The sequence below is a fragment of the Camelus ferus genome, chromosome 8, assembly GCF_009834535.1.
Source record: "Camelus ferus isolate YT-003-E chromosome 8, BCGSAC_Cfer_1.0, whole genome shotgun sequence".
NCBI lineage: Eukaryota > Metazoa > Chordata > Mammalia > Artiodactyla > Camelidae > Camelus > Camelus ferus.
The window spans coordinates 57,861,918-57,885,539 of record NC_045703.1 but is presented as its reverse complement, the minus strand read 5'-3'; the positions used below and the strand labels follow the sequence as shown (position 1 = coordinate 57,885,539).

The following is a 23,622-nucleotide window of genomic DNA, read 5'->3' as shown; positions in this document are numbered from 1 at the left end:
ATATTCTTTACTTTGAATGATAAGCTAATACTACTTTGGTTATTTTGGTGATAAAATTTGCCAGCAGTGGAACTCTTTCACTTGTCTGCTATGTCCCTTTCTATGCTCCATTATTTTTTAAAAAAGCATTTCCTTACATTCTGGCACTACAAGATGCTCCAGGATCATTATACACACACACATACACACACACACACACATATACACACAGATATATATATATATGTATATATATATCTATACATTTGTCCCAGTCCTAGAATCATCCTTTCTCTAAGGAACTCTGATTTTTTTAAATTTGGAAAATGGTATTAGAAAACAAGATCTGGATAGTAGGTGTGCTTGTTGCTACAGGGGTGTCATTATTTCCAGGCCCCACTACCAGCAGAGCAAGGAGTTAAATGTGTGTATTCTAACCCATGTACATAAATATTTCTATAATTATTTATCTACGTAATCATCTGTATCTATATCAAGCTAAACATGAGTTCATACTTATGTCTCCAGTGCTAGTCTATTACCACATGGCTCATTCTGGCTTCCCCCCCTTGCTTATCTGTATCTCCCATAGAAACCTGGCTCCCAATGTTTAGCATCCAATTACTTAATTGTTCAATTCATCATATATGTAATAGCGGTATCAAAATTAACTATGTCCTCACAAAAAACAACGTTATCAACTAGAACATGGTACTTATGTAACAGTTTATTTTGCCTGTGGTCTTATGGGCTCCGTTCATTTCCAAAGTGACTTAGGTCATCTTCCCCCCTCTACTCCCCACTCCCTGCGGTGAGGTCATTTCTTATATTTGTAATACAGTTAGACTTATTTCATACATTCATGATACAGTTTTGTCACATTCTGCATTCTGCCAAGGTATACCCTGACCTCCAAAATAAGTTTAAAAAAATTTTTCATACAGTAAGTTTCAATCTTTATATTATAATGCTCTATAAGTTTTGACAAATGTGTGCTGTCATATATCTGCCATTATAGTATCATATAGAGTAGTTATACCACCTTAAAAATGTCCTTCAACCCTCACCTAATGCCTGTCTGCCTCGTTCTCCTGGAAACCACTGATCTTTTTACCATTGTTATAGTTTTGAGATTTCTAGAATATCATATAATTGGTGGTTTCTTTCTTTATAAACACTATTAATAGCTTACACTTATTAAGTATTTACCAGGTAGATGTCCCTATGCTATGTGCTCTTCAGGTACCATCTTTTTTTTTTTGGTTCTCAGACCAATGATGGATGTACAATTGTCATCCTTAACTACAGGTGAGGAAGCACCGAATGGCTAAGTACTACTCCTAAAGTTATGTACAGCTAATAAGAGAATGTGTCAGTTTAAAGGGCTATTTGGTTCTGGAACATGTACCCAACCAGTATATTATGCTGCTAAATTCATATTCAGAATTGAGAAAATAAGAAACAGGATGCCTGCTTCAAAATACTTCTTCATTTTGACAGTTCTGTGCACAAACAATGGGGCTCCTTTAAAACTTCAAACATGTATTACTTTAATAGAAAAACATATTTATACTAAAAAAGGAAGGAAGGGAGGAAGAAAGGAAGGGAAGCATAGCAAGCCCAGGAACAGGATCAGTGACTGTTAGATTCTACTAAAAGACATATGGTTCTCTCTGAGGGTGCATAGGAGTGACCTGTCTGCTGGCTCAGAACAGCCCTCAGATTCCATCAGTCTGGAAAAAGTTAAGTTCAGGGGGACACATTTGCTTCTGCCTTTTTCCCTAGAGGGGACTTCAGTGTTCAACATTAATACATTTGATTAACATTCTCAGTTTCCTCAAGAACATAGTAAATGTTTAACTTTTTAGTTCTGTATATTTTTTGGTAATGTGACTATTAATATAGATCCCAACTATGATTCATGTCATGTTTTTGTCTTTTTTCAAAACCTCAATAAGAATCTTCCACCACACTTCTCATCAGACCGTCAAAGTTAGCCATTAGGTGAATTATTAATTGTTGTTAAAATAAAACACTTTCTTGATATTTGAGAATGTTTCAATGGGAACTTAACTGTGTACTGATGGGTAAACAATCCATTCTGAACATTTAGATGTGTCTTAGAAGCCAAGAATAAAAAATTTTAATGATCGTTTATGTGTCAGGTTTCTGGCAGAAAAAAAAAAAACAAAACAAACCATTCTCTCCTGGAAAAAAAAATATTAACCTTCTTTTAGCAAATGATGGCAATATGTTAGGAAACACCAGATGTAATGTCTTTATAAAATTATTTGCAAATTTTCCCTGTGAGGCTATGAAATACAGGTGGAGGTTCTAACTAGCTGTTTTCACTGTGAACTGATTCTATCAACATGGTGCCGGATGAAAGAAAGCGTTGGGAATTGCCTTATTTATTGACAAGAAGCTCAGATTTGTTCTAAAACTTCTTGAAGATACTCATATTATTTTCCTAGGGCTGTAACAAAGTACCACAAAAGGGGTGGCTCAGCTTAAACAAGGAGGAATTTATTGTCCCACAGTTCTGGACGGTAAACATTTAAGATCAAGGTGTCAGTAGGATTGGTTCCTTCTGAGAGCTGTCGATTAGAATCTGTTTCAGGCCTCTCTCCTAGGTTCTGGTGATTTGCTGACAGTCTTTGACATTCCTTGCCTTGAAGATGCATTACCCTAATCTCTGCCTTTATCTTCACATGTCATTCTTCCTTCATATAGTCTTCCCTCGTGAATGTCTGTCTCAGTGTCCAAATTTCCTCCTGGTAAAAGGACCATTGTTATATTGATTTAGAGCCCATTCTAATGACCTTATTTTAACTTGATTATCTCTATAAAGACTCTATTTCCAAATAAGGTTACAGGTTACATTCTGAGGTACTGGAGGTGAGAACTTCATTATATCTATTTTTGGGTGGACACAATTCAACCTGTAACAGTACCACTGAGGTTTATTTTACTAACAGAAAGCCAAAAGCCTCTAACATGCTATAGTCATGTTCTTTCCTCTAGTCCTTCCCATCCACTCTCCTTTCAAACAACAGACTTCCTGGATGACTTTAGCCTACTAGATAAATCTAGGGAGAGAATGAGGCTGGGATTTACATCATGCAACAAGCTAAAATTATGTGAAGTTAACTAAAATCCTAACACAAATTTCTGGAACTGAATCTTTTCCTTGACTCACAAGAGATGTAACCTCTGAAAATTTTAGCTATAACATGTTGAAACAAAATATTAGCAAACCAAATTCAACAATACATTGAAAACGTCATATACTATGATCAGTGGGATTTATTCCAGGGATGCAACAAATACTTAACATGCACACATCAATCAATGTGGTACACCACATTAACAAAATGAAGGATAGAAGTCATACAACCATTTCATTAGATGCAGAAAAAGCATTTGACAAAATTCAACATCCCTTTATGATAAAAGCCCTCAACAAAGTGCATATAGAGCAAATACACCACAACATAATAAAGGCCATATACGACAAGCCCACAGCTATCATCATATTCAGTGGCAAAAAGGTGAAAGCTTTTCTTCTAAGATCAGGAACAAGACAGGGTTGCTCACTGTCACCACTTTCATTTAACATAATATTGGAAGTCCTAGCCAGAGCATCTGAGCAAGAAGAGAAGGCATCCAAATTGGAAAAGAAGAAGTAAAATTGTCACTATTTGCAGATGACATGATATATATAGAAAAGCTTGAAGATGCCACCAAAAAACTTTTGGAACTAATGAACAAATTCAGTAAAGTTTCAGGATATAAAATCAATATTCTTTCTATATACTAATTATGAACTATCAGAAAGAGAAATTAAGAAAAGTCTCATTTACAACTGCATAAAAAGAATAAAATATCTAGGAATACATTTAACCAAGGAAGTGAGATATCTGTACACTGAAAACTGGTAAGATATTGATGAAAAAATTGAAGAAGACACAAATAAGTGGACAGATATACGGTGTTCTTGGATTGGAAGAATTAATATTATTAAAATGTCCATACAAGCCAAAGTGATCTACAGATTCAGTGCAATCCCTATCAAAATTCTAATGGCATTTTTCGCAAACCCAGGGCAAGCAATCCTAACATTTAAAGAAGACCCTGAACAGCCAAAACAGTCTTGAGAAGAAAAACAAACCTGGAGGCATTATGCTCCTTGATTTCAAACTATATTACTATAGTAATCAAAACAGAGTGGTATTGCCATTATGTGGATCAATGGAATAGAATCAAGCACCCAGAAATAAAGCCATGCATATATGATCAATTAATTAACGACAAAGGAGCCAAGGATATACTATGGGAAAATGACAGTCTCTTCAATAAATGATGTTGAAAAAACTGGAGAGCCACATGCAACAGAATGAAACTGGACTACTGTCTTACATAATACACAAAAATCAACTCAAAATGAATTAAGGACTTGAATATAAGACCTAAAACTCTTCTAGGAATTTTATCTCCTGGAAGAAAACATAGGCAGTAAGCTGCCTGACATCAGTTTTGGCAATTTTTTAAAAATCTGACACCAAAAGTAAAGATAACAAAAGCAGGGGAAAAAAAGGGGGTCCCCATAAAACTAAAAAGCTTCTGTACAGCAATAGAAACCATTAACAAAATGCAGAGGCAACCCAGTGAATGGGAGAAAATATTTGCAAATCATATAGCTGATGAGGAGTTAATATCCAAAATATATAAAGAACTTATACAACCCTATAACAACAACACAAAAAACCCCACACAAACTGATTAAAACATGGGCAGAGGATTTGAATAGACATTTTCCAAAGAAGACATACGAATGGGCAACAGGTACATGGAATATTCTCAATATCACTGATCATTAAGGAAATGCAAGTTAAAATCATGATTAGATACCACTTCACACCTGTTAGAATGGCCATCATCAAAAAACAAGAAATAACAAGTGCTGGGGAGTGCGTGGTGAAAAAGGAATACTTGTGCACTGCTGGTGGGAATGTAGATTGGCACAGCCACATGAGAAAACAGTATGAAGTTTCCTCAAGAAATTAAAAATAGAACTACCATACGGCCCAGCAACTCCAGTTCTAGGTATATACGTGAAAGAAATAAAATCATTATTTTGAAAAGACGTTTGCACCCTCATGTTCATTGCAGCATTGTGAACAATAGCAAGATGAGAAACAACCTAAGTGTCTATCAGTGGATAAATGGATGAAGAACATGTGTACATATACACAACAGAATATTATTCAGCCATAAAAAGAAGGAAATCCTGCCATTTGTAGTAACATAGATGATGCTGAGGGCATTATGATAAGTGAGATAAGTCAGACAGAGAAAGATATATAATGTACAATGTCACTTATACGTGGCATCTAAAAAACCCTCTCAGACACGGAGAATATGGTGGTGGTTATCAGGAACTGGGGGGTGGGGAAAATGGAGAGATGTTGGACAAAGGATATAAACTTCCAGTAATAAGGTGAATAAGTTTTGGGGATATCTGCAGCGTGGTAGCTATAGTTAACAATACTGTATTGTATACTGGAAAGCTGTAAGACAGTAGATCTTAAATATTGTCACCTTTAAAATAAAGTAACTATGTGAGGTGATGGATGTGTTAACTCACCTAATTGAGGTAATCATCTCCCAAAGAAACATGTATCAAATCATCACTTTGTACACCTTAAATTTACAATGTTACATGTCAATTATATCTCAATAAAGTTGGAAAAAAATTTAAAAATAAAAAGAAAGCTGATGGAATACATAAAGATGTCCATGAGAAATGACAGACATCTTACAAATAAAAATTAAAGAAACTGTAAAAAGCTGAATATTGTAAATACAGATGATACTGAAGAGTCAAATGAAGGTTATTCTATTAACTCATCAGACTCACTATGTGGTGGAAACACAAACTTCATGAAATTGATTTAGAAGGTTTAGCGCCATTCCAGGCACATATTATTAAGAGCCAAGGGGTACAAAGCTGAAAAAGACATAATCTGTAACCATATGGTTCTTTGTGGGAAAGAAATCTATTAAAATACTTTAAACTATATGGTCAATCATAAGAAAAAGTTCCGATCAGAAGGAGCGAGGGATGAGGTGATGTTTGAAAGATAAGTAGGAGTGATCTAGTTAAATGAAGAATGGAATTCAAGGTAGAGGGAATATTACCAGGAAAGGCACAGAGGTGAGAAACATAAGGTATGTCCATTGGAAACACCATGGTTCAATATTATTACTGAAAGGCAAAGTAAGAAGTGGAGAATACTAGATCCCCAAATACTGATTTATAGTTGAACTTGGAAGAAGAAGAGGGTTACAGCATTTTTTACATTGTTGGATTTTATACTTTGTTTAGGATTTTTACATTTATATTCATGGGAGATACTGTTCATTTTTCTTTTCTCATACTGCTCTTGATCATCTTTTGTTTTAATCAAGTTATACTAGACTCATAAAATAATTTATTTGGATAGTCCTCTCTTTTTAAACTTATTTAGAAAAGTTTGTAAGATTGGAATTATTCATTCTTAAATTTTGGTAGCATTACCTGTAACACCATCTAGGCCTGATGCTTTCTTTCTGGGAAGATTCTGTATCTCTAATTCAGTTTCTTGTGCTTCTGAGTCCATCCAAGTTTCTGCTTCTTCTTGATCAATTTTGTTTGTTCCTTTCATCCATGCTTTCAAATGTATTGACATAAAGTTCATTGTATCTTATTTCCTTTTTAATCTCTCTTGTATCTCTGATTGTGTTCCCTTTGTCATTTCAAATGTTTACGTTTGCCTCACCTCTGTTTGCTTGATCAACCTTGCCAGAAGTTGCCAGAAGTTTGTCAATTTTATTTATCTTTTCAAATAACTAGGTTGGCTGTGTTGATGTTCCCATCATATGTTGCATTACATTTCCTTAGGTTTTCCTTTTCCTTTTATTGTTTTCTTCCTTCTGCTTCTTTGGTTTTTTCCTGTCCTCTTTGTATCATTCAGGGTTGAATACTTAGATTATCTATTTTTAGCCTTTCTTATTTTCTGCTGTCTGGACACAGTTCCAATTTTATATTCATTTATGTTGTTATTTGATTAATGACTCTTTCATTTTATACTATACGGTCCTTTTATTTGGGGACCATTTCAGTTTTTTATTGTAGTTTCATACTTAACGTTTAGCACAGTGCCTGACTTATAATAGTGGCTCAATGAATATGTGCTGAATGGATGAATGTTTAGTATGATTTGTAAACTGCTACACACTATACACATTATTAATATTTTTAACTGAGCTGAAGATAGTACAGTAGCTTGGAGCATATGAGAATATCAATGCAACTGTCTAAGAAAAGTTATAGACCAATATTTTCGAGAGATATTTTCATTTATAACCTATGGGAATAAAAATGTCTGCAGGCAAACACTTTCTGAACTGCTGAGTGTTAGAAAACGGAAAAGTCACAGTCTTCAGAAGTGTTTATGAAGTCAACCTGAAGACTATCATCCGCTTTATTCTTCAGTGAATACTATATTGAAGAATTCTTTCTCAGTAGAATTATGATGTAATTTTTCATTTTACCACAGTGAATAACAGGAAATTTTCCTTAATTTCTGTCAAAAGATTATAAATATTTGGAGACAGATCTAAGTTCAAATGCCAGCTATGTTCCCTAACTACTTCGGTGACTACAGGCAAGTGATATTATCCCTCTAAGCTTCAGTTCTGTAACGTGTAAAATGGGAATTAGAGGACCTCCCTCTCTCACTGTGTAGTTGTGACGATTAAATGAGATAATAGATGTAAAGTGCTTAGCATGGTGTCTGGTACATGGCAGATACTCAGTAAATATGGTTGGTGTCGTTACTGCTGTTACTTAAGTGAGCTTTTCATGGAAGGAACTATGTCTTATGCTTCTTATACCTAATGCCTGATACATTGTGACCCCAGTGCCTAGCCCAAGCATAATGGCAGATTTGAACCAAAATTTTCATGTTGAGGATGATAGATGATTTTTTAAAAGGGGGCATGGAAGAACGGAATTCAGGGTTTGTAGTTATCAGCCATGTGCTTCAAATTCAGGTTAAAAGAATGTAGTGGAGAAAGAACACTTCCAAATATCTCCTACACAGGGAGATGGATTTAACCATTAGAACTGAGACATTAGCAGAAATATTCTTGGGAGATAAGGTTGAACTTGTAATAAGGTGATCTTTTCTATTGTGTTAAAAATAGGCACAATCATTAAGAAAACTTGTCATCTAAAATTGCTTTCATGTACACAGCTCTGTGGGACCTTCTTATAATGCCTATAATGAGAAAATTGGATTGGCATCATGCTATCATGAGTTTATTCATAACAGATAATGTATAACATTACTTGACTCCTGGAATGACACAATGCAGGGATTAATTAGTTATGTTACAGTAAGACTCTCTTCTGCATGGTTCATGTAGATCTGTTATAGCAGAAGGTGAGTGGCAATGCTAGTTCTATTGGAGAATTGCCATTTCTTTAAAAAAAATTAGAAAATGACTTTCAATAATAATAGAAAATATAAATATAAAAATCTGCATTTACTATAGCTAATTTAAGATTTTTTGCACCAATTATTGTTGTAATTTAGGCTGAATAATGCCAGCTATTTTGCTACTCTGCTAAAGTCCTCTTTTTTGAGCCTACAGTGAACCTGTAATACTTATGGAAAGAGTTGCCATAGCAACCTATATTGATGTCACAAGCTCAGGCTTCTGACTTCATTGCATAATGCAGTAGCAACTGGATTTGCAGCAGAAACACCCTGCTAAAGAACAAGTATCTTGGTTCACAGCAAAGAGGACAAAGGAAAACAGCAAGTTCTAGGGGGTTGAATGCTGGATTGTGAGTTAGAATGTCTGAGTTCTTATTTTAATGCTGCTTCTCACTTGTTGCCTTGTTTTGAGTAATTGTGTTTACATGTGTGCACTGAGGTTTGAAGCAAGAAGTCTCCTATCTGTGGGGCAGACAGAAAAGAGAAAACTCATTATTTAATGTTTTAGCATTTGGTAGACATCTTGATAAAGCTAAAGCACCCTAAAATAACTTGGAAAGAAAGGAATTATTAATGCCTTGTAGTTGATACCTAGCTGGCTCACAAAGATAAAGAAGACACTGTTAAATAAGGAAGCATGTAGCTAGGGCTTTAGTTTTAGTTTTTGAAATAGTAATGAGTAAAGGTCAAGATTGATGTCCTCATCTTAATTTTAGTAAGCATGCTGAGAACTCTTACATGAATAAGTCATATTACATAGCTGTATCTATTTAAATATGTCTTTATATGTTCAGAGTAAGAGTAATCTAGATCTATTACTGGGTATGATGCTTTATACTGTATAAATTAAATACCTTAAATCATAAATGTTTCTTAATTTCATCATGCAAATACTTATCTTCATTAGAAAATAAGTGAATATGTGAAATGGCTTTCCTAATTTAAAATGAAATTTTTAAAAATCTTAATGATACCCTATTTTAGAATGGCCTCATCTTTCCATTGGAGCCTATAACCTGTTCATTATGTCAGTTGGTCCAGCTTCCTTTGGTGCACTAAGTTTCAGAACTGAGATATAAATATGTTGGAATTTGAAAAGGCATTTAATAAACTTTCTCACAAGAAACTAAGGTGAAAACATGATGCAGCTTTTTATTTTATCTAAGGCAACAAGCTAGAACATTTTGATAGAACTATGACCCTTCCCACCCCCTCTATCCATATGCTTCAAAATCATTCAGCAAAATGGCAGCAAAAATTTAACATGCTGTAAAACCTCATTAATGAAATTCCAGGCTTAAGAACCCACAGAAAGACAAATACTGTGTTAAGTCTTAGGAAACTTTTAAGTTACTGTTGACAATGTAGAGCAGGTAGAAGTTGTGGCCATGTTTTTAATAAGCACTTAAATGCAGTTGAGCTCCACATCATATTACAGCATGAACTATGTACCATATTTACCATATATATATATGGTAATATATATGTATCATATATTACCATTTGTAGAGGTCTGAAAATCTTGCAAAATCTTTCAGAAACCAGAATTTATGTGCAGTGTCTGTATAGACTATATAAAAATAAAACTAGGTCTTTCATTGCAGGCATTATGTCTATCAACTAGCTAGTGTGATATTTCTTTTATACTGAGAAATAACCTTTTTGTGTGCTTGAGTGAATTTAATTCAGCAGATTTTTATTGACTTTATTGATTCAAAAAGGTCTTGAATAGACATAGTGAAATTTTGTTTTTTTAAAAAAAGGCAGGTTAGTCTCCAATTTTTTCCGTCCAGTATAAGCAAAGAGAACAAGTAGTATTGGCTATCTTATGAACTCTATTTTTCCTTTGCCCTAAATTTGCATTTCTTTCTTTTTAAAAAATAATTTAATTTAATCTTTTTTTGATAGGGAGGTAATTAGGTTTACTTATTCATGTATTTATTTTTTGGAGGAGGAACTGGGGATTGAACCCAAGACCTCATGCATGCTAAACACGCGATCTACCATTTGAGCTATACACTCCCTTCCTTAAATTTGCCATTTCTTAAGTACAGCCTCTGTAAATAGCAGAGACTAAACATATACTGAAAAATCACAATGTCAAAGAATTATAATAGTTAGTTAGTTTGTTTTTATCAAACTGAAGTCAAATTGATTTAAATAACTTTCCCAGAGTTAATTAGTAAAAAAATCCATACCTCAAACAACTACTTGTTCTGCTACATTTGACTGTCATGATCCTGTCTGATGGCTTTAATCCAGAGTCACCTCCTCGACATATAGTCTGATATGTAGTCCTGTTTTTTTTTCAATTGAGGTATAATTGATATGTAACATTACATTAGTTTCTTGTGTACAACATAATGATTCAATATTTGTATATACTGCAAAATGATCACCACAGTAAGTCTAGTTGACATGAGTGCTTTTTTCTCAATTTAAAAAAAAATGTTTTGTCTTTTTTTCCCTTGACAAATATCACTAGAGATTAGAGACGAATTTTATTAGTCTTTCCAAAGAACCAACTTTTGGCTTTGGTTATTACTCTCTTCATCTTTTGGTGTGTAACAACCTTCAAACTTTACTGGCTTATGACAACCACTGTTTTATTATCTCATAGTTTGTGGGTCAGGAATTCAGGGAGTGTTTTCCTGGGTCATTCTTTTGCTTCATGTGGTATTACTGTGTTTACGTGGTGCATTCAGTTGATTCTTAGTCTGGTCTGGAGATTCTAATAGCTTCCCTCACATGCCTGAAGCCTTGGCAAGGAAAACTAGAGGGCTGAGCTCAACTGGGTTTCTCCCTCTATCCATTTAGAACAGGGCCTCTCCTCATGGCTTCTCCAGTAAAGCATTAAGACTTCTTACATTGCAGCTTGGAATGCTAAGAGTGCTCTATTATTACTTTATGAGCTCTTCTCATTCAATTCTTCATGTCTGTTTATCTTTTTTTTTTTTTTTTCCATATATTGCATTGCCTTTTCTCTGCTTCATTCTGTGTAATTTCTTTAAGGCAATCTTTTAATTTCCTGATTTTCTCTTCAGCTTTATCTTAGCTGTTGGGTTACTTACTGAGAAACTTTATAATTTCAATAATTATGTTTTCATTCTTCAAACTTTATTTGTAAAAGTTTCCTTGATCTTTGAAAAATTCATCTTGGCTGCTTCCTTCTTTGAATTTATTTTAATTTCTTACAGTATTTTATTTAGAATTATTTTATATTTTATTGCTAGTAATTCTACAATTTGAAGTTATTGGGGGGTGTTTAATATGCAGTATATTTTTGCTGCTGATTTGCTCCTGTGGTAAACTGTCTTTTTGTATGTTTAGTCAATTTATGATGATTTCATGATCTATGGAAATCTTAGGAATTATAATTGGAATGCTTTCCTCTAGAGAGGATTGAATTTGGTTTGCCTGGGTTCCTTGGTTGCTACTAATGTAGGTCCATTTTGTTTACCATTAAGGGCCTTATTCTAATGTTGGAGTTTCAGATTCTGTCCACCTAATGTTGAGGCAGGATTAATATCTTAGTACCAGAATTTCCCTCAAAGTAACCCCAGATTTTTTTCCCCTGCTTCTCTCCTCTCCAGCTTTAACTCATGGTTCTCTCTCTTCGCTCCTCTCTTTCTCTCTGGTAGTGCATCCCTGAGGTTTTCCTTTACTATCTTGTGGATACAGAAGAATATTTTCATGATTGTGGGCTTTAGTTTATTTAATAACTAAATATATTTTAGCATTAGTATCTTGTCATCCAAATTATTTGCATATACTACTTTCTCCAACCCTCTGTTGGTTGATTTGAATTGTGGTTATTATTTCCCTTAATCTGACCTGGCAAGAACCATAGTTTATAAAAATTGTTAAATTTCCCATCTTTTAAGGGAAATCTTCCATATTTTCTAACATAGATATATATTTTACCCTTAAAACTTTTTCTTTGGTTATTCAATAGTTTTAGGAATGTAGAGTTGTTAAACAAATAAGATAAAGTGGTACTCTTCCAATTGGAAGTCCAAAATTGTGTTTTAAGAATAATGTTTGAGGGTAAAATTACAGTGAAAAATAGCATAAAAGATGAAGCTGAATTTAATATTGATGGATTGATGAGGAAGGAAGTCACTTAATGTTACATTTATCAAGAAAGTAAAAGTTATTAACTTTTCTCATAAAAGAGAAAAATGATATGATGAAAACTGTTGGAGAAAGATAGCAATTATAAATAATATGAATTGAGTTAGCAAGAGACTGAGATCAGGGAGAACAGATTAGAAGCCCCTTTTTTCAATTAATCAGACTTGCTGGCAAAGGGCTGAATTAAAATGATGACAAGGAGTCATAAAGGAAATCTATTCTCTGAGAGACTTAATAAGTACTGGTATCAGCTAAGAAGGAGTTGAAGAAAAATGAAAAAAACAACATGCCAGTAATAATAATAATGTTAATACTATGGTCTGTTGTCCAAGGATGTAATCCTGGAGGCTTAATATTATTTTGCTGCCATTGAGAATAAAAAATTGCTAATCATCTTCGTAATAGTCTTGAAAGAGTATCACTAGGGATAAGAAAGCTTGGGTTTCATACTATCTCTGCCCCTTATTAACTGTGTGACCTATGGAAGTTTACTCAACCTTCTTTGGACCTTAGTTTCCTTATATGTAAGCTGTGATAATGTGAGCCTTATGGAGTTACTTTTAAGATTAAACTTGAATAAAAAGTTTGTAACACACTGGGTAAGGAAGGTCACTGAATTATTTGATCAGGGGTCTTGGCTGGGTCCTTGCTGAGGCTTGGATATGCCAGTGGATGGAGTTAGGTGGATACCTAGCATCTATCCACATCCCCTAATTTGCAAGGTTTTTGTGAGTCCATTGGGAAGAAACTTGAGTCTGTCCCACTATTAGGTTCATACATGTATGTAAAGGCATGTGAAATGGATTTGTGAGGGAATCAGAGCAAGAAAAAAATAGACTAGTCAAGTGGTGATGCACAATGGCCATGAGTTGACATAGAATCATAGGCAGGGGAAAGAATCATATGTGAAATAATTCTCCATTTATGAACTGTTGAAGAATCATGAGAACGAAGACAAAATACTGTATAGCACAGGGAAATATACACAAGATCTTGTGGTAGCTCACAGAGAAACAAATGTGACAATGAATATATATATGTTCATGTATAACTGAAAAATTGTGCTCTACACTGGAATTTGACACAACATTGTAAAATGATTATAAATCAATTAAAAAAATGTTAAAAAAAAAAGTAAAAGAAAAAGACTTGAGGTCTTGCCACTTACCAGGTATGGGCTACAGAGGAAAAATTTTTTAAAGTGCTATGAACAAGGTCATGGGATACAAGTAAAAAAGTTGTAATCTCATTTGGGTGGAAGATCCAGATGAAGCTAGATGTGATATTTTCCAGCTGTGTTTATTAGATCAGGAACAGGCATGAGGGAAACAGACAATGTGGTCTGTTAATGTTGGAACTGGTACATTTATGCCTGTATGTATATTATAAAAGGATTAGTTAAACACAGGAATAGAAGTATTTATTGTAATAATTGACCACAGGCTGCTGGCTGGGTAGAGAAGCATGAAGCAAGGAAGGCCAGAAAGGGAATGAGGGACTGTGATGGAGGAGGACTCATGAGGAAAAAGAGCATGCCCAGAAGGGAGGGGAATGGCAAGATGATGGAGAATAGAACATATAATAACGGTCAGGGAGAGGAACTGAGGCTTCTGAAGGGGAAGCAGTTAACACAGATGGTGAGGTTTACGGTGTGGTTTTTTGTTAACTAAATGAAGTGGAAGGTACTAGTGTTGCTGGGGTTGAGGAAATGCTAGATGATTCTTATTTCTGCAGGGGAAGGACTGGGTGCAGAGGAGTTAAACTCAAAGAGAAAAAGTGGGAAAAAAGTGTCATTTTTGATTTAGCAAAAAATATATTAAGCTCCTACTGTGTGGTAGGCACTATACCAAGTAGTGGGTTACAATGACAAACGAATAAATACAGTTCCTCCTCCCTCCCCCACTGAACTGAGCTATTAGACCATCATGGCTGCCTTGCCACCTTCTCTCTTTACGGCATAATCCGCTAACTAGCTTCACTTATTATTTTTCTATTTCCCAGTTCCCTAGAGAGGAATTCAGTTTGTTCAGCTCATCTTTTCAAACCGGGTCTAGAGTTTGCTTACTGGCTTAGGCAGTGGATTGGCAGCCTTTGTGTTTAGGTATTCATCCCTGTTCAATCTTTGAAAAGTGGGGAGGGTTACCTGGTGCAGACATGGTCCTGTTCCCTCAGCATTTCAGGTGTTTGTGGGCAGGTGTTTCAGTTTGAGTACCCCAGAAAGCAGAGCCTGATATAAGAATTTATGCTACCATTTTTCTCAAGGGAGGCAGGAGTGAGTGTAAAAGGCACCAAGGTAGGGAAGGAGGGAAAGCTGATTGGAAGGTACGTTGCTGAACTAGCTAGCACTAATAGACTGTTTCATGTTGCTGGCGACATCAGCTACATCTTAGAACCATAGATAGTTGAGGAGAAAGGGGAGGTGTTTATCTATTTTTCTTGCCAGCCATTAGTTAAAGGTTTGTTTTACTGGGACTTAACATCCCTGAAATTCCAGACTGTACTTGTGGCTACTAAGCAAGACCACTCACACTCAACATCAGCAAGAAAGTCCTGGGTTGGTGAGAGGTACATGGTGTGACTTTACAGTAAGGCATTGCCAAGTTCTGCCTGTATCAAATCATCCAACTCATGTAGAGCTGGTCACTGTAGCAAGACTTGAAACAAAAGACACATAAGGCTGAGAGACTGAATGGGTATATGAGAAAGCAGTGATGGGTATGGTTAGTTAAGGGCATGAGGAATTGGCCAGGGTAGGAGATAGCAAAAGGGGTCTCATCAGTCCCAAAGGTCTAAAAAGAATAATTTAAATGAAGCCCAACAGATACTTACTGAGCCTTCACTATCTGCAGTGAACTAAATTTACATCCCCACTGGGATATAAAGCTAACAATGAAGGTTTACCATCAAATGGAGGAAACAGATGTACATACATTTGTAACACAGGATATCATTGTAAATGGCATCATCTAAGCACAAACATGTGCCAGAACGCAGAGGAGACAGTGACTAAGACACTGAAGTCTAGGTGGTTTACTCAGCTAATAAATGAAGGAGCAAGGCTTGATACGTAGGTGAGTCTAACTGTAAATAAAGCCTGTCCTCTTTCCAGCCCATAATATCTGTTAACTTTCAGACCCTCTGGTCTTATCAGAGTTTCTTGGGGTTGACTTAGGTGCCCTTTGAAGGACTAGGGGAGTTCATGTCTTCTTACCCTTATATGAGAAGTCTTTGCTGAGAACCCATGAATTCTAAGGCTGAACCCCTTCCCACAGCATTGCCCAAAGTGAACTTAAGTGATGGTACCAGAAAGGAGGCTGTGCCTTGCAACAGCACAGGCTTCCTATTTGGTATCTATTTGGACTTCATAAGAATCTTTTGTCTTATAATTTTGGTGGCATTTAGGTAAGGCCTATATGTGAGTGAATGGTTTTGTTTTCCTGATGGAAAGTTTAATTTAGCTCGCCAGCATGTTGCTTTTAGCTTGTTTGTAGATATAATCGTTTACTTAATGAGGACGCATCCTCCTTTTCAGAGTACAGACTTGAAAATGAATTTCCATAGATTTACATAAATTCCCCGGGGATCACTATAATGTGAGCAAAGAAAGAGTTGCCCAGCTGTGCACGGATTTAATGAAATTATGAAGCTTTAGGGTGTGGGCTCTGAAAAAGATATTTAGGGGAAATAGTTACTTGAACTGTCGGAGAAGTAAACCGTTAAATGAATTTGTTCTCAGTCCGATAGAAGATCATTTTAGAAACCAGTATCAGCCAAGGTTTTAAAAAAACCCATCTTAGGTAAAGCTTGTGAAAATGCTGTACGTTTTAGAAATCACATTATTTCTGGATGTTAATGGATGTTAATATTTTATTATAGCATTTTTTAGGAGGGAGGAAGAAACTTTTATTTTAAAATAGTGTTGTTTAAAATGGAGAGAATTAGCAAATGCCCTGTATCTCCTGTTATCAACTTGAAACCAACAGCATCCTCAAATACACTTACTTTAAATTGAATAGGGGTCTTCAGCCTCATCTGGGCCAGAGTTTATTAACAGTGGTCTGAATGTCCTTCACACCTCAGTCCCTTGTCAGTGATGTGGAAAGATTTAAGAAGATACCAGCTTCTGAGGCTCAGGGATTTTATGTCTATTTAACATACTTTGAATCTTTCTTTAAATGGTGGCATCCCAAACAATTACGTGGTTTTCTGCTCTGTGGCTGGTTCTATAGGTTGGTTAGAATAACATAATAGCATGGGAAAGTCCTCATGATGCAATTGGCCTTGGAACATAGCAATGTGAATTATGGTCTTTTCAAGTTAATACCTCAGCTTTAGCCAGCTGTCTATAAATGAGTATCTTTGATTCAAAGAGGCTTATTCAGGAATATGAATGGATCGATATTAATTTATATTCTGTTTTGGAAAAACAACCACTGGTAGTGAGTCAATAGGTTCATCTTTGTGTATAAATACATAAATCAGTCAATAAGTATTTGGTAGTACATACAGCATGGTCTGTGGGGGATGCAGAAAAGGAAGAAAAATTTACCTGTGGCATCGAGGAGTTTTTAGCATAAATACCAAACAAACAATAACAATAGTGAACGCATTTTGTGCACTCATTACGTGCCAGGGTTTTCGTTTTAATCATCTCCCAAAGATTTCACAACAGCTTCTGATTTAGGAACTCTGATTATCTCATTTTACTGATAAGAAAATGGAGTCACAGAAAGGCTGAATTACTTGCCCCACAGCTAGTGTTCGTGGTAGCTAGGATGTCAAAAATGGCACTTTGACTCCAGTCCTTATGTAAAATATACATACCACAAAATTTACATGTTAACCATTTTTAAATGTTCAGTTCAATGGCATTAAGTACATCCACATTGTACAACTGGGTAGTCATCCATCCATCCATCTCCAAAACTTTTTCATGTTCCCCAACTGAAACTCCATGCCCATTAAATCATAACTCCCTGTTCCTCCCTCCTCCTCGACTCTGGTAATCACTATTCTTTTTTCCTGTCTCCATGAGTTTGGCAATTTTACATACCTCGTATAAGTGGAATCATATGGTATTTTTCCTTTTGTGTCTGGATTATTTCACTTAGCAAAATGTCTTTATATTTCATTCACATGGTAGCGGGTATTGGAGTATCCTTCCTTTTTAAGGCTGAATAATATTCAATTGTGTGTATATACCTTGTTTTGTTATCCATTCAACCACTGATAGGTCTTTGGATTCTTCCATCTTTTGTCTATTGTGAATAATGCTGCTATGAACATGGGTGTTCAAATATCTATTTGAATTGCTATAATCTATGGTGATTCTATGTATAATTTTTTGAACTTCCATACTCTTTTCCATAGTGGTGACACTATTTCACATTTCTACCAGCAATGCACAAGAGTTTCAGTTTATCCAAATTCCTGCCTACATTTTTTTTTCTAGTAGCCATTCTATTGGTATCTCCTTACAATTTTGATTTGTATTTCTCTGATGGTTAGTGATGTTAAGGATATGTTCATGTGCTCTTTGGTTGTTTGTAAATCTTCTTTGAAGAAATGTCTATTTAAGTCTTTTGCCCATTTTTAAAAAGGGTTGTTTTGTTGTTACAGAATTGTAGGAGCTCTTTATAGATCCTGGGTATTAATCATTTATCAGATATATGGTTTGCAAATATTTTCTTTCATTCCAAGGGCTACCTTTCCCTGTGCTGGTAGTGTCCTTTGATGTACAGACATTTTAATTTTGGTGAAGTCCAGTTCATCCATTTTTCCTTTTGTTGCCTGTGCTCAGACCCTGTGCTCTCAACCACTCCGCTGAAGCACATAGCCAAGACTGCAACATGCTAAATTACTTGGTACCAAGCATCAGGAGATATTCCTGATGGTGAGGATCTGTGTTGTCAGGAAATGCCTGAAGGAAGCGGCAAGACCTAGCACATTATAGGTGTGTTTAGTGCATGTTTCATGATGAGTTTGTTTTTACATAGAGTTGGTTGAAAAAAATAATGTTGAGTCAACTGTGTGGCGTCTCCCTGCCCTTTCTCATGTATTTCCTGGGCATTCATTAGGGGAGGGGAGGGATGGAAATGGAGGATGTGTGCTTGTCTATGAATGGAGACAGATCTGCCAATCTCGTAGCTGTAGATACACTGCCAGGAGGTTCTCTGGTAGGAGCTTTATTCAACCTAATTTTAAGAGGTAAAATAAAACCTCTCTGCAGTCTCATTCACTGCCTGCCACTGGAAGCTTACTTTCCCTTGGAGATTAACCAAGGGAGAAAGTAAAAGAGAAAAATAATACTTTCCCCTGCCTTTTCTTCTCTGCCCGAGGCAGTGCTCAACTCTATCCTCCTGGGTTTTACTGGGGGCAGAGACTGAGCCCATATTGTGCTGCTTCATCTGAAGAGCGTGTTCTGAGTGTGACTCCTGCTTCAGCTAGAGTTCACTGCTTCTAACTGCATACCCCTACATTGCTCTGTTAGTTTTTTAACTTGGGATGCACATGAGATGAAGTTTTTTCTTTCAAATTGTTCGTGAATTATTAATTCTGCGCCTCAGTCTCAGAGGGTGGGCACAAATAGGGAAACAACAACAATCTGTAAAGGAAATAAGGAAAGTCCTTCTCCTTCCTATCCAAGTGTATGAATAAGCCTCAGGCACCCACAATATGGGCGCATGTTTGCTCTAGGCTCTTAACAGTCTGTATGTTTAAAGGAATCATAAAAAGGGTTTGCATGCACAATGGTGGTGGTGGGAGGGCTGTCAGGAAGTTTGCAGTAAGAAGAGCTGGTTTGTAAGCCTCCCCGGAAGCCTTCACAGCCACAGCATTTGTGTAATCATTTCCTCTTGCGACGGTTTGGGTAATAGGGGTGAGAGAAGATTGTAATGAAGAGAGGAGAGCTTAAGAATGGCCTTTGGGCCCTTCTGACTGCATTCCATGTGGCAGTCTCACTCCCAATCGAGAGAATGCAGTCCAGGGATCAGACTTCCCTTTAAAGGTCATGGTGTCCTGGTCATCTCCAGACTCCAGACAATTTCATCTTCCAAGGGCTACTCCAGCTTAAATTCAATCCTTCTACACAAAGGAGCACTGAGGTCTCTGATACATATAAAGGCCAAGAAAAAGAGTCATTCTGCAAGATAATTTTAACAATACTATCTATGATTCACTGTGTTTTTACTGCGTGCTAGGTGCTTACATATTTTATAGCATTGTGATAACAACCCCAAAATAGATTCTATTATTCCCTTTTGCTGTTGAGGAAATTGAGGCTGGGGAGGGGAGGTGAATTTCCCATGATAACTCAATGTGTGGAAGGCAAAGCTGGACATCGGAGCAGATCTCCTGGGCTCTACCACCCAGACTCCTTCCTCTCTCCCCAGGCAGGGACCTCTTTGTAGTCTTCTCTCGCTGACCTTTGATGCTCCTTCCTTTTAAACTCTCATTATAGATTCCAGAAACAAAGGGGGGAAAAAGGAATGCTTTATCTGAAATTTGTTAACTGAAATTAGCAACAATGATCACCTTTCAGAGGAGAGAACTGCTGTTCCTTCAGCATTTTAGAATGACACCACCAGGCAGGAGGGAATCTAAACGTTAGTTGATGGTCCTGTTCTCGGGATAAATGAATCTAGTGCACACTCCTTTTGGGGTAAGTGTTGTCTCATCCACTAGCACTGTTTACTAAGGAGATGTTAGGTGCAGTTTTCACACTGCTCATGGAAACCGTTGGCGGAAAGAATTGCTGCACAGGTGGAGATAATATCATTCAGCTGCAATGAGGGCAATTTGCAAGAGACAGTTGCTCTGTTCACGCTGAGGCCAATGGCAGAACCTTGGCTTCTCATCTCGTGGCAGAAACGACTTCCTGGCATATTTTTTCTTTCTGCAGCTCAGTTGTTGGCTTATTCTTACTTGTTTTTATTGGCATAATGATTTTTTTTTGGAGCGTCAGTATCATGACACGATTATCCTCCTGCCAAATTTAGTCATCAACTGAATTAAAAACATTAGTTATTGATTTTGGAGAGAATATTTTTATTGTGCCTTATTTCTTCTTGAATAGGCTAATTTGATACAAAAAAAAAACCCTATTAGGGTTAGATAGTGCCACTAGTAAATATAATTTACCCAATAATTTAGCAAATATTGTTATTTTCTTAAATATTGCACATGCCACAGTTCTGATCATTTTCAGATGATGCTTGCAAAACAGCAAGAAAAAACTTGACTTTGCCTGTTGAAACTGTAGCAGAGGTGCTTGGCAGGTTCTTTGGCATCAGTTTTTTTTTTTTGAAAAAAACTACAATCAGGTGGAAAATATTCTACTTAGTAGCTGTTGTCAAGATCTATTACTGGATATAAAAAGGGCATCTAAGTTTCTTAGAGGATCAGTGGGCACCAGGAGATGTGGCAGCGAGCATGTTCTCATGCTATAAGGTATTTCTAAGGTTGGTGCTGGAGGTGGGGAGTGGGCGCAGGGGGCAGGGGGCATCATCATCATCACCATCACCATTGTAACCATAATAACAGCAAATAGATAGCATCCATCCCAAGGTGACAGACACTATTCTGAACAATTTACATGTAATCATTTACTTTAAATTCTCATGGTAACCTTAGAAGCTATCATCACCCTCACTTTACAGGTGAGGATACTGAAGCGTGGAGAGGTTAAGTGATTTGCCTGAGATTATCCAGCTAAGAAGTCGGAGAATCAGCATACTTACTCAAACAGACTAGCTCCATACTTGCTCCAGACTATGCTGTTAACCATCACCCTATATGGCAACATTTACTGAGGTCATATTACATGTTATTCATTATGTTAGTCACTGAGACTAGAGAGATAAACATTCCTCAAGAGATTTCCAGTCTAGTGCACAGAGATACAAATCTGTATACTTCCCATCTTTAGAGGTCACTTTTAACATTTCCAATGGCAGGGAAAAGATTTGCCCAACTGCCAATGATTTGTGCAGCCATTAACAAAGAAGCACTGCTCTCCGTGATGGAAGTGGCACAATGATGCCCTTTATTTAGAGCTAAAGCAAAGCACTAACTACAGCAGCTGGACCAATGCCCATTTATTGAGTGTGTCTGTAAAGTAGGCATCATGCTAAATGCTCACGAATAGACTCATGGAATTTTCACAACAGTATGAACCAGGTCTAATTTGAATGGGTCACTGTCCTCAACCCTGCCCCTACTTTTCTGCTTTTGGGGGTGTCTTGTTGGGCTTAGTCTCAAGCAGCATTTTTGTTTCATGCCTTGGGTCACAGGAAGGCAAAGGATATTCCCTTACTGGTTTCATGGTTTTCCATTGTAAGCTGTCTCCTCTCACAGGTAACCTAGAAATCACACCCCAAACTCAGGCTAGCCTGTTTGTACGGATTTTGTGAGGGAAGAAATCAGCTACTTTCCACACTCCCCAGATTCTGTTATTTTCATGATCACACTTGCCTGCATTTCCTAGTTTCAATTAGGATGGAAAACAATGGACCAAAATTGCACAAGCATCCCTTCTCAGAGCACTTTCCTCCCCACGGAGAGGAGGCCGCCCTTCCTCTCCCTATGGGAGTCTAAAAGCCAATCAGGTTTCTTGCCAGTCTGAGATAGGCAAACTCTTAAAAACTGGGCAACCTTTGGAAACTTATCCAAAATTTGAGGTAGATATTTAAACTGAACTTCAAAAAATATTTCCAGGCTTGCGTATCGATGCTGTTTTTTGGCTTTCACAGCGAGAACAGTGAAATGTTGAATTGGACAACACAGGGCTACACATATCCATGACTCCAATTTGAATAACTTAAAGATTTCATCATAAGGCAGTTGGTTCAGTTAGACCCTATGTGAGATGAGGACCAAAAAAATCCTAATTCAGAAGATTCCCACATCTATAAATATCCATCTTTAGTTTTAAAAAAATCTTCATATCAGGGTATAATTCCAATTGTAACATTGGCAAAAATGTTTGAAGAAAGTTTCTTTCCCTCTGTATCTGAACACCCCTCTACTTGAACATGTGCACATACACACACGTGTAAAGGACAAATGAAGGACAGACTCAACAGAGAGTAGATAATGTAGGGTATTCATATTTTAATTTGTACTTTTGTGTATTGGAATTAAAAAAATTAAGTACATATTTCTTTTTGAATTTTATTAATACTCTTTTTTTTTAAATAAAGAAGTACATAGTCCTAGAGTTCTCAAGAAAAAAACTTACATCTCCTTGGCTGAGAATAAAGAATATTCTCAGGGGATATTAGCCATTACCTCTCAGAGGCTTAACCTTCACTTGAACAAATGCCTACATTTGCATAACTGGGTACTAAAATAATTCTAACATTGAAGCAACCATTATTTACCTGCCGCACTACATGACAAAATAGTTTTTGAATGATTTTATAATTATACTTTGTTGGTGCTGTGCCTTTGGCTGCCAAAAGAAAGACCTGCCAATCTAATGCATATTTTTATATTATTTTATGTGTAAGCAAAAACTAAAAATAGGGGATTTTTAAAAGTTTTTCACTTCATTGTGTCATCCTTACTAAAATTAATAGCTTCACAATGGATATTATAAAAACATTTTTGATAGGACAGTTTTCTATTGAAGTATCATGTTCTTTGATGCAAATATCAGTGTCTGGATCATTGACAGAATCTGAAAGAAGAAAGATACCCTAAAGCCTTCCTTTAGAATTTTTTAATCAGATCTGATTTCCACAATTACACAAATGCAAGGAGACATATGATTTTGTTTTTAAATCAAAGCAATTCTTGCCTATAAAAAGTTCCTGGTTTCCACACTATCAATGTTGGAGACAGCTTTAGCTGGGAAGAAAGTGAAATTTGTCTTCACAGCATCTGTTCACCTTTATTTTCCCTTTGGATTGCTACCTTTTCTGGTTCTAGGATATTTAGGAAACAGTGGTCTTTTTTGGAGTGC

At 36.3% G+C, this 23,622-nt stretch overlaps 2 long non-coding RNA genes across 7 annotated transcripts in view; both read left to right on the top strand.

The window, feature by feature from the left end:
- LOC106729714 overlaps nt 1-23,622 on the top strand; it is a 284,345-nt gene that overhangs the window by 63,495 nt on the left and 197,228 nt on the right. The gene's annotated exons all lie outside the window — the stretch shown is intronic.
- Nucleotides 1,210-22,482, top strand: LOC116665434. The gene is made up of 3 exons (XR_004322053.1): nt 1,210-1,221; nt 8,452-8,455; nt 22,409-22,482. It is a non-coding gene; the product is annotated as an uncharacterized LOC116665434 (long non-coding RNA).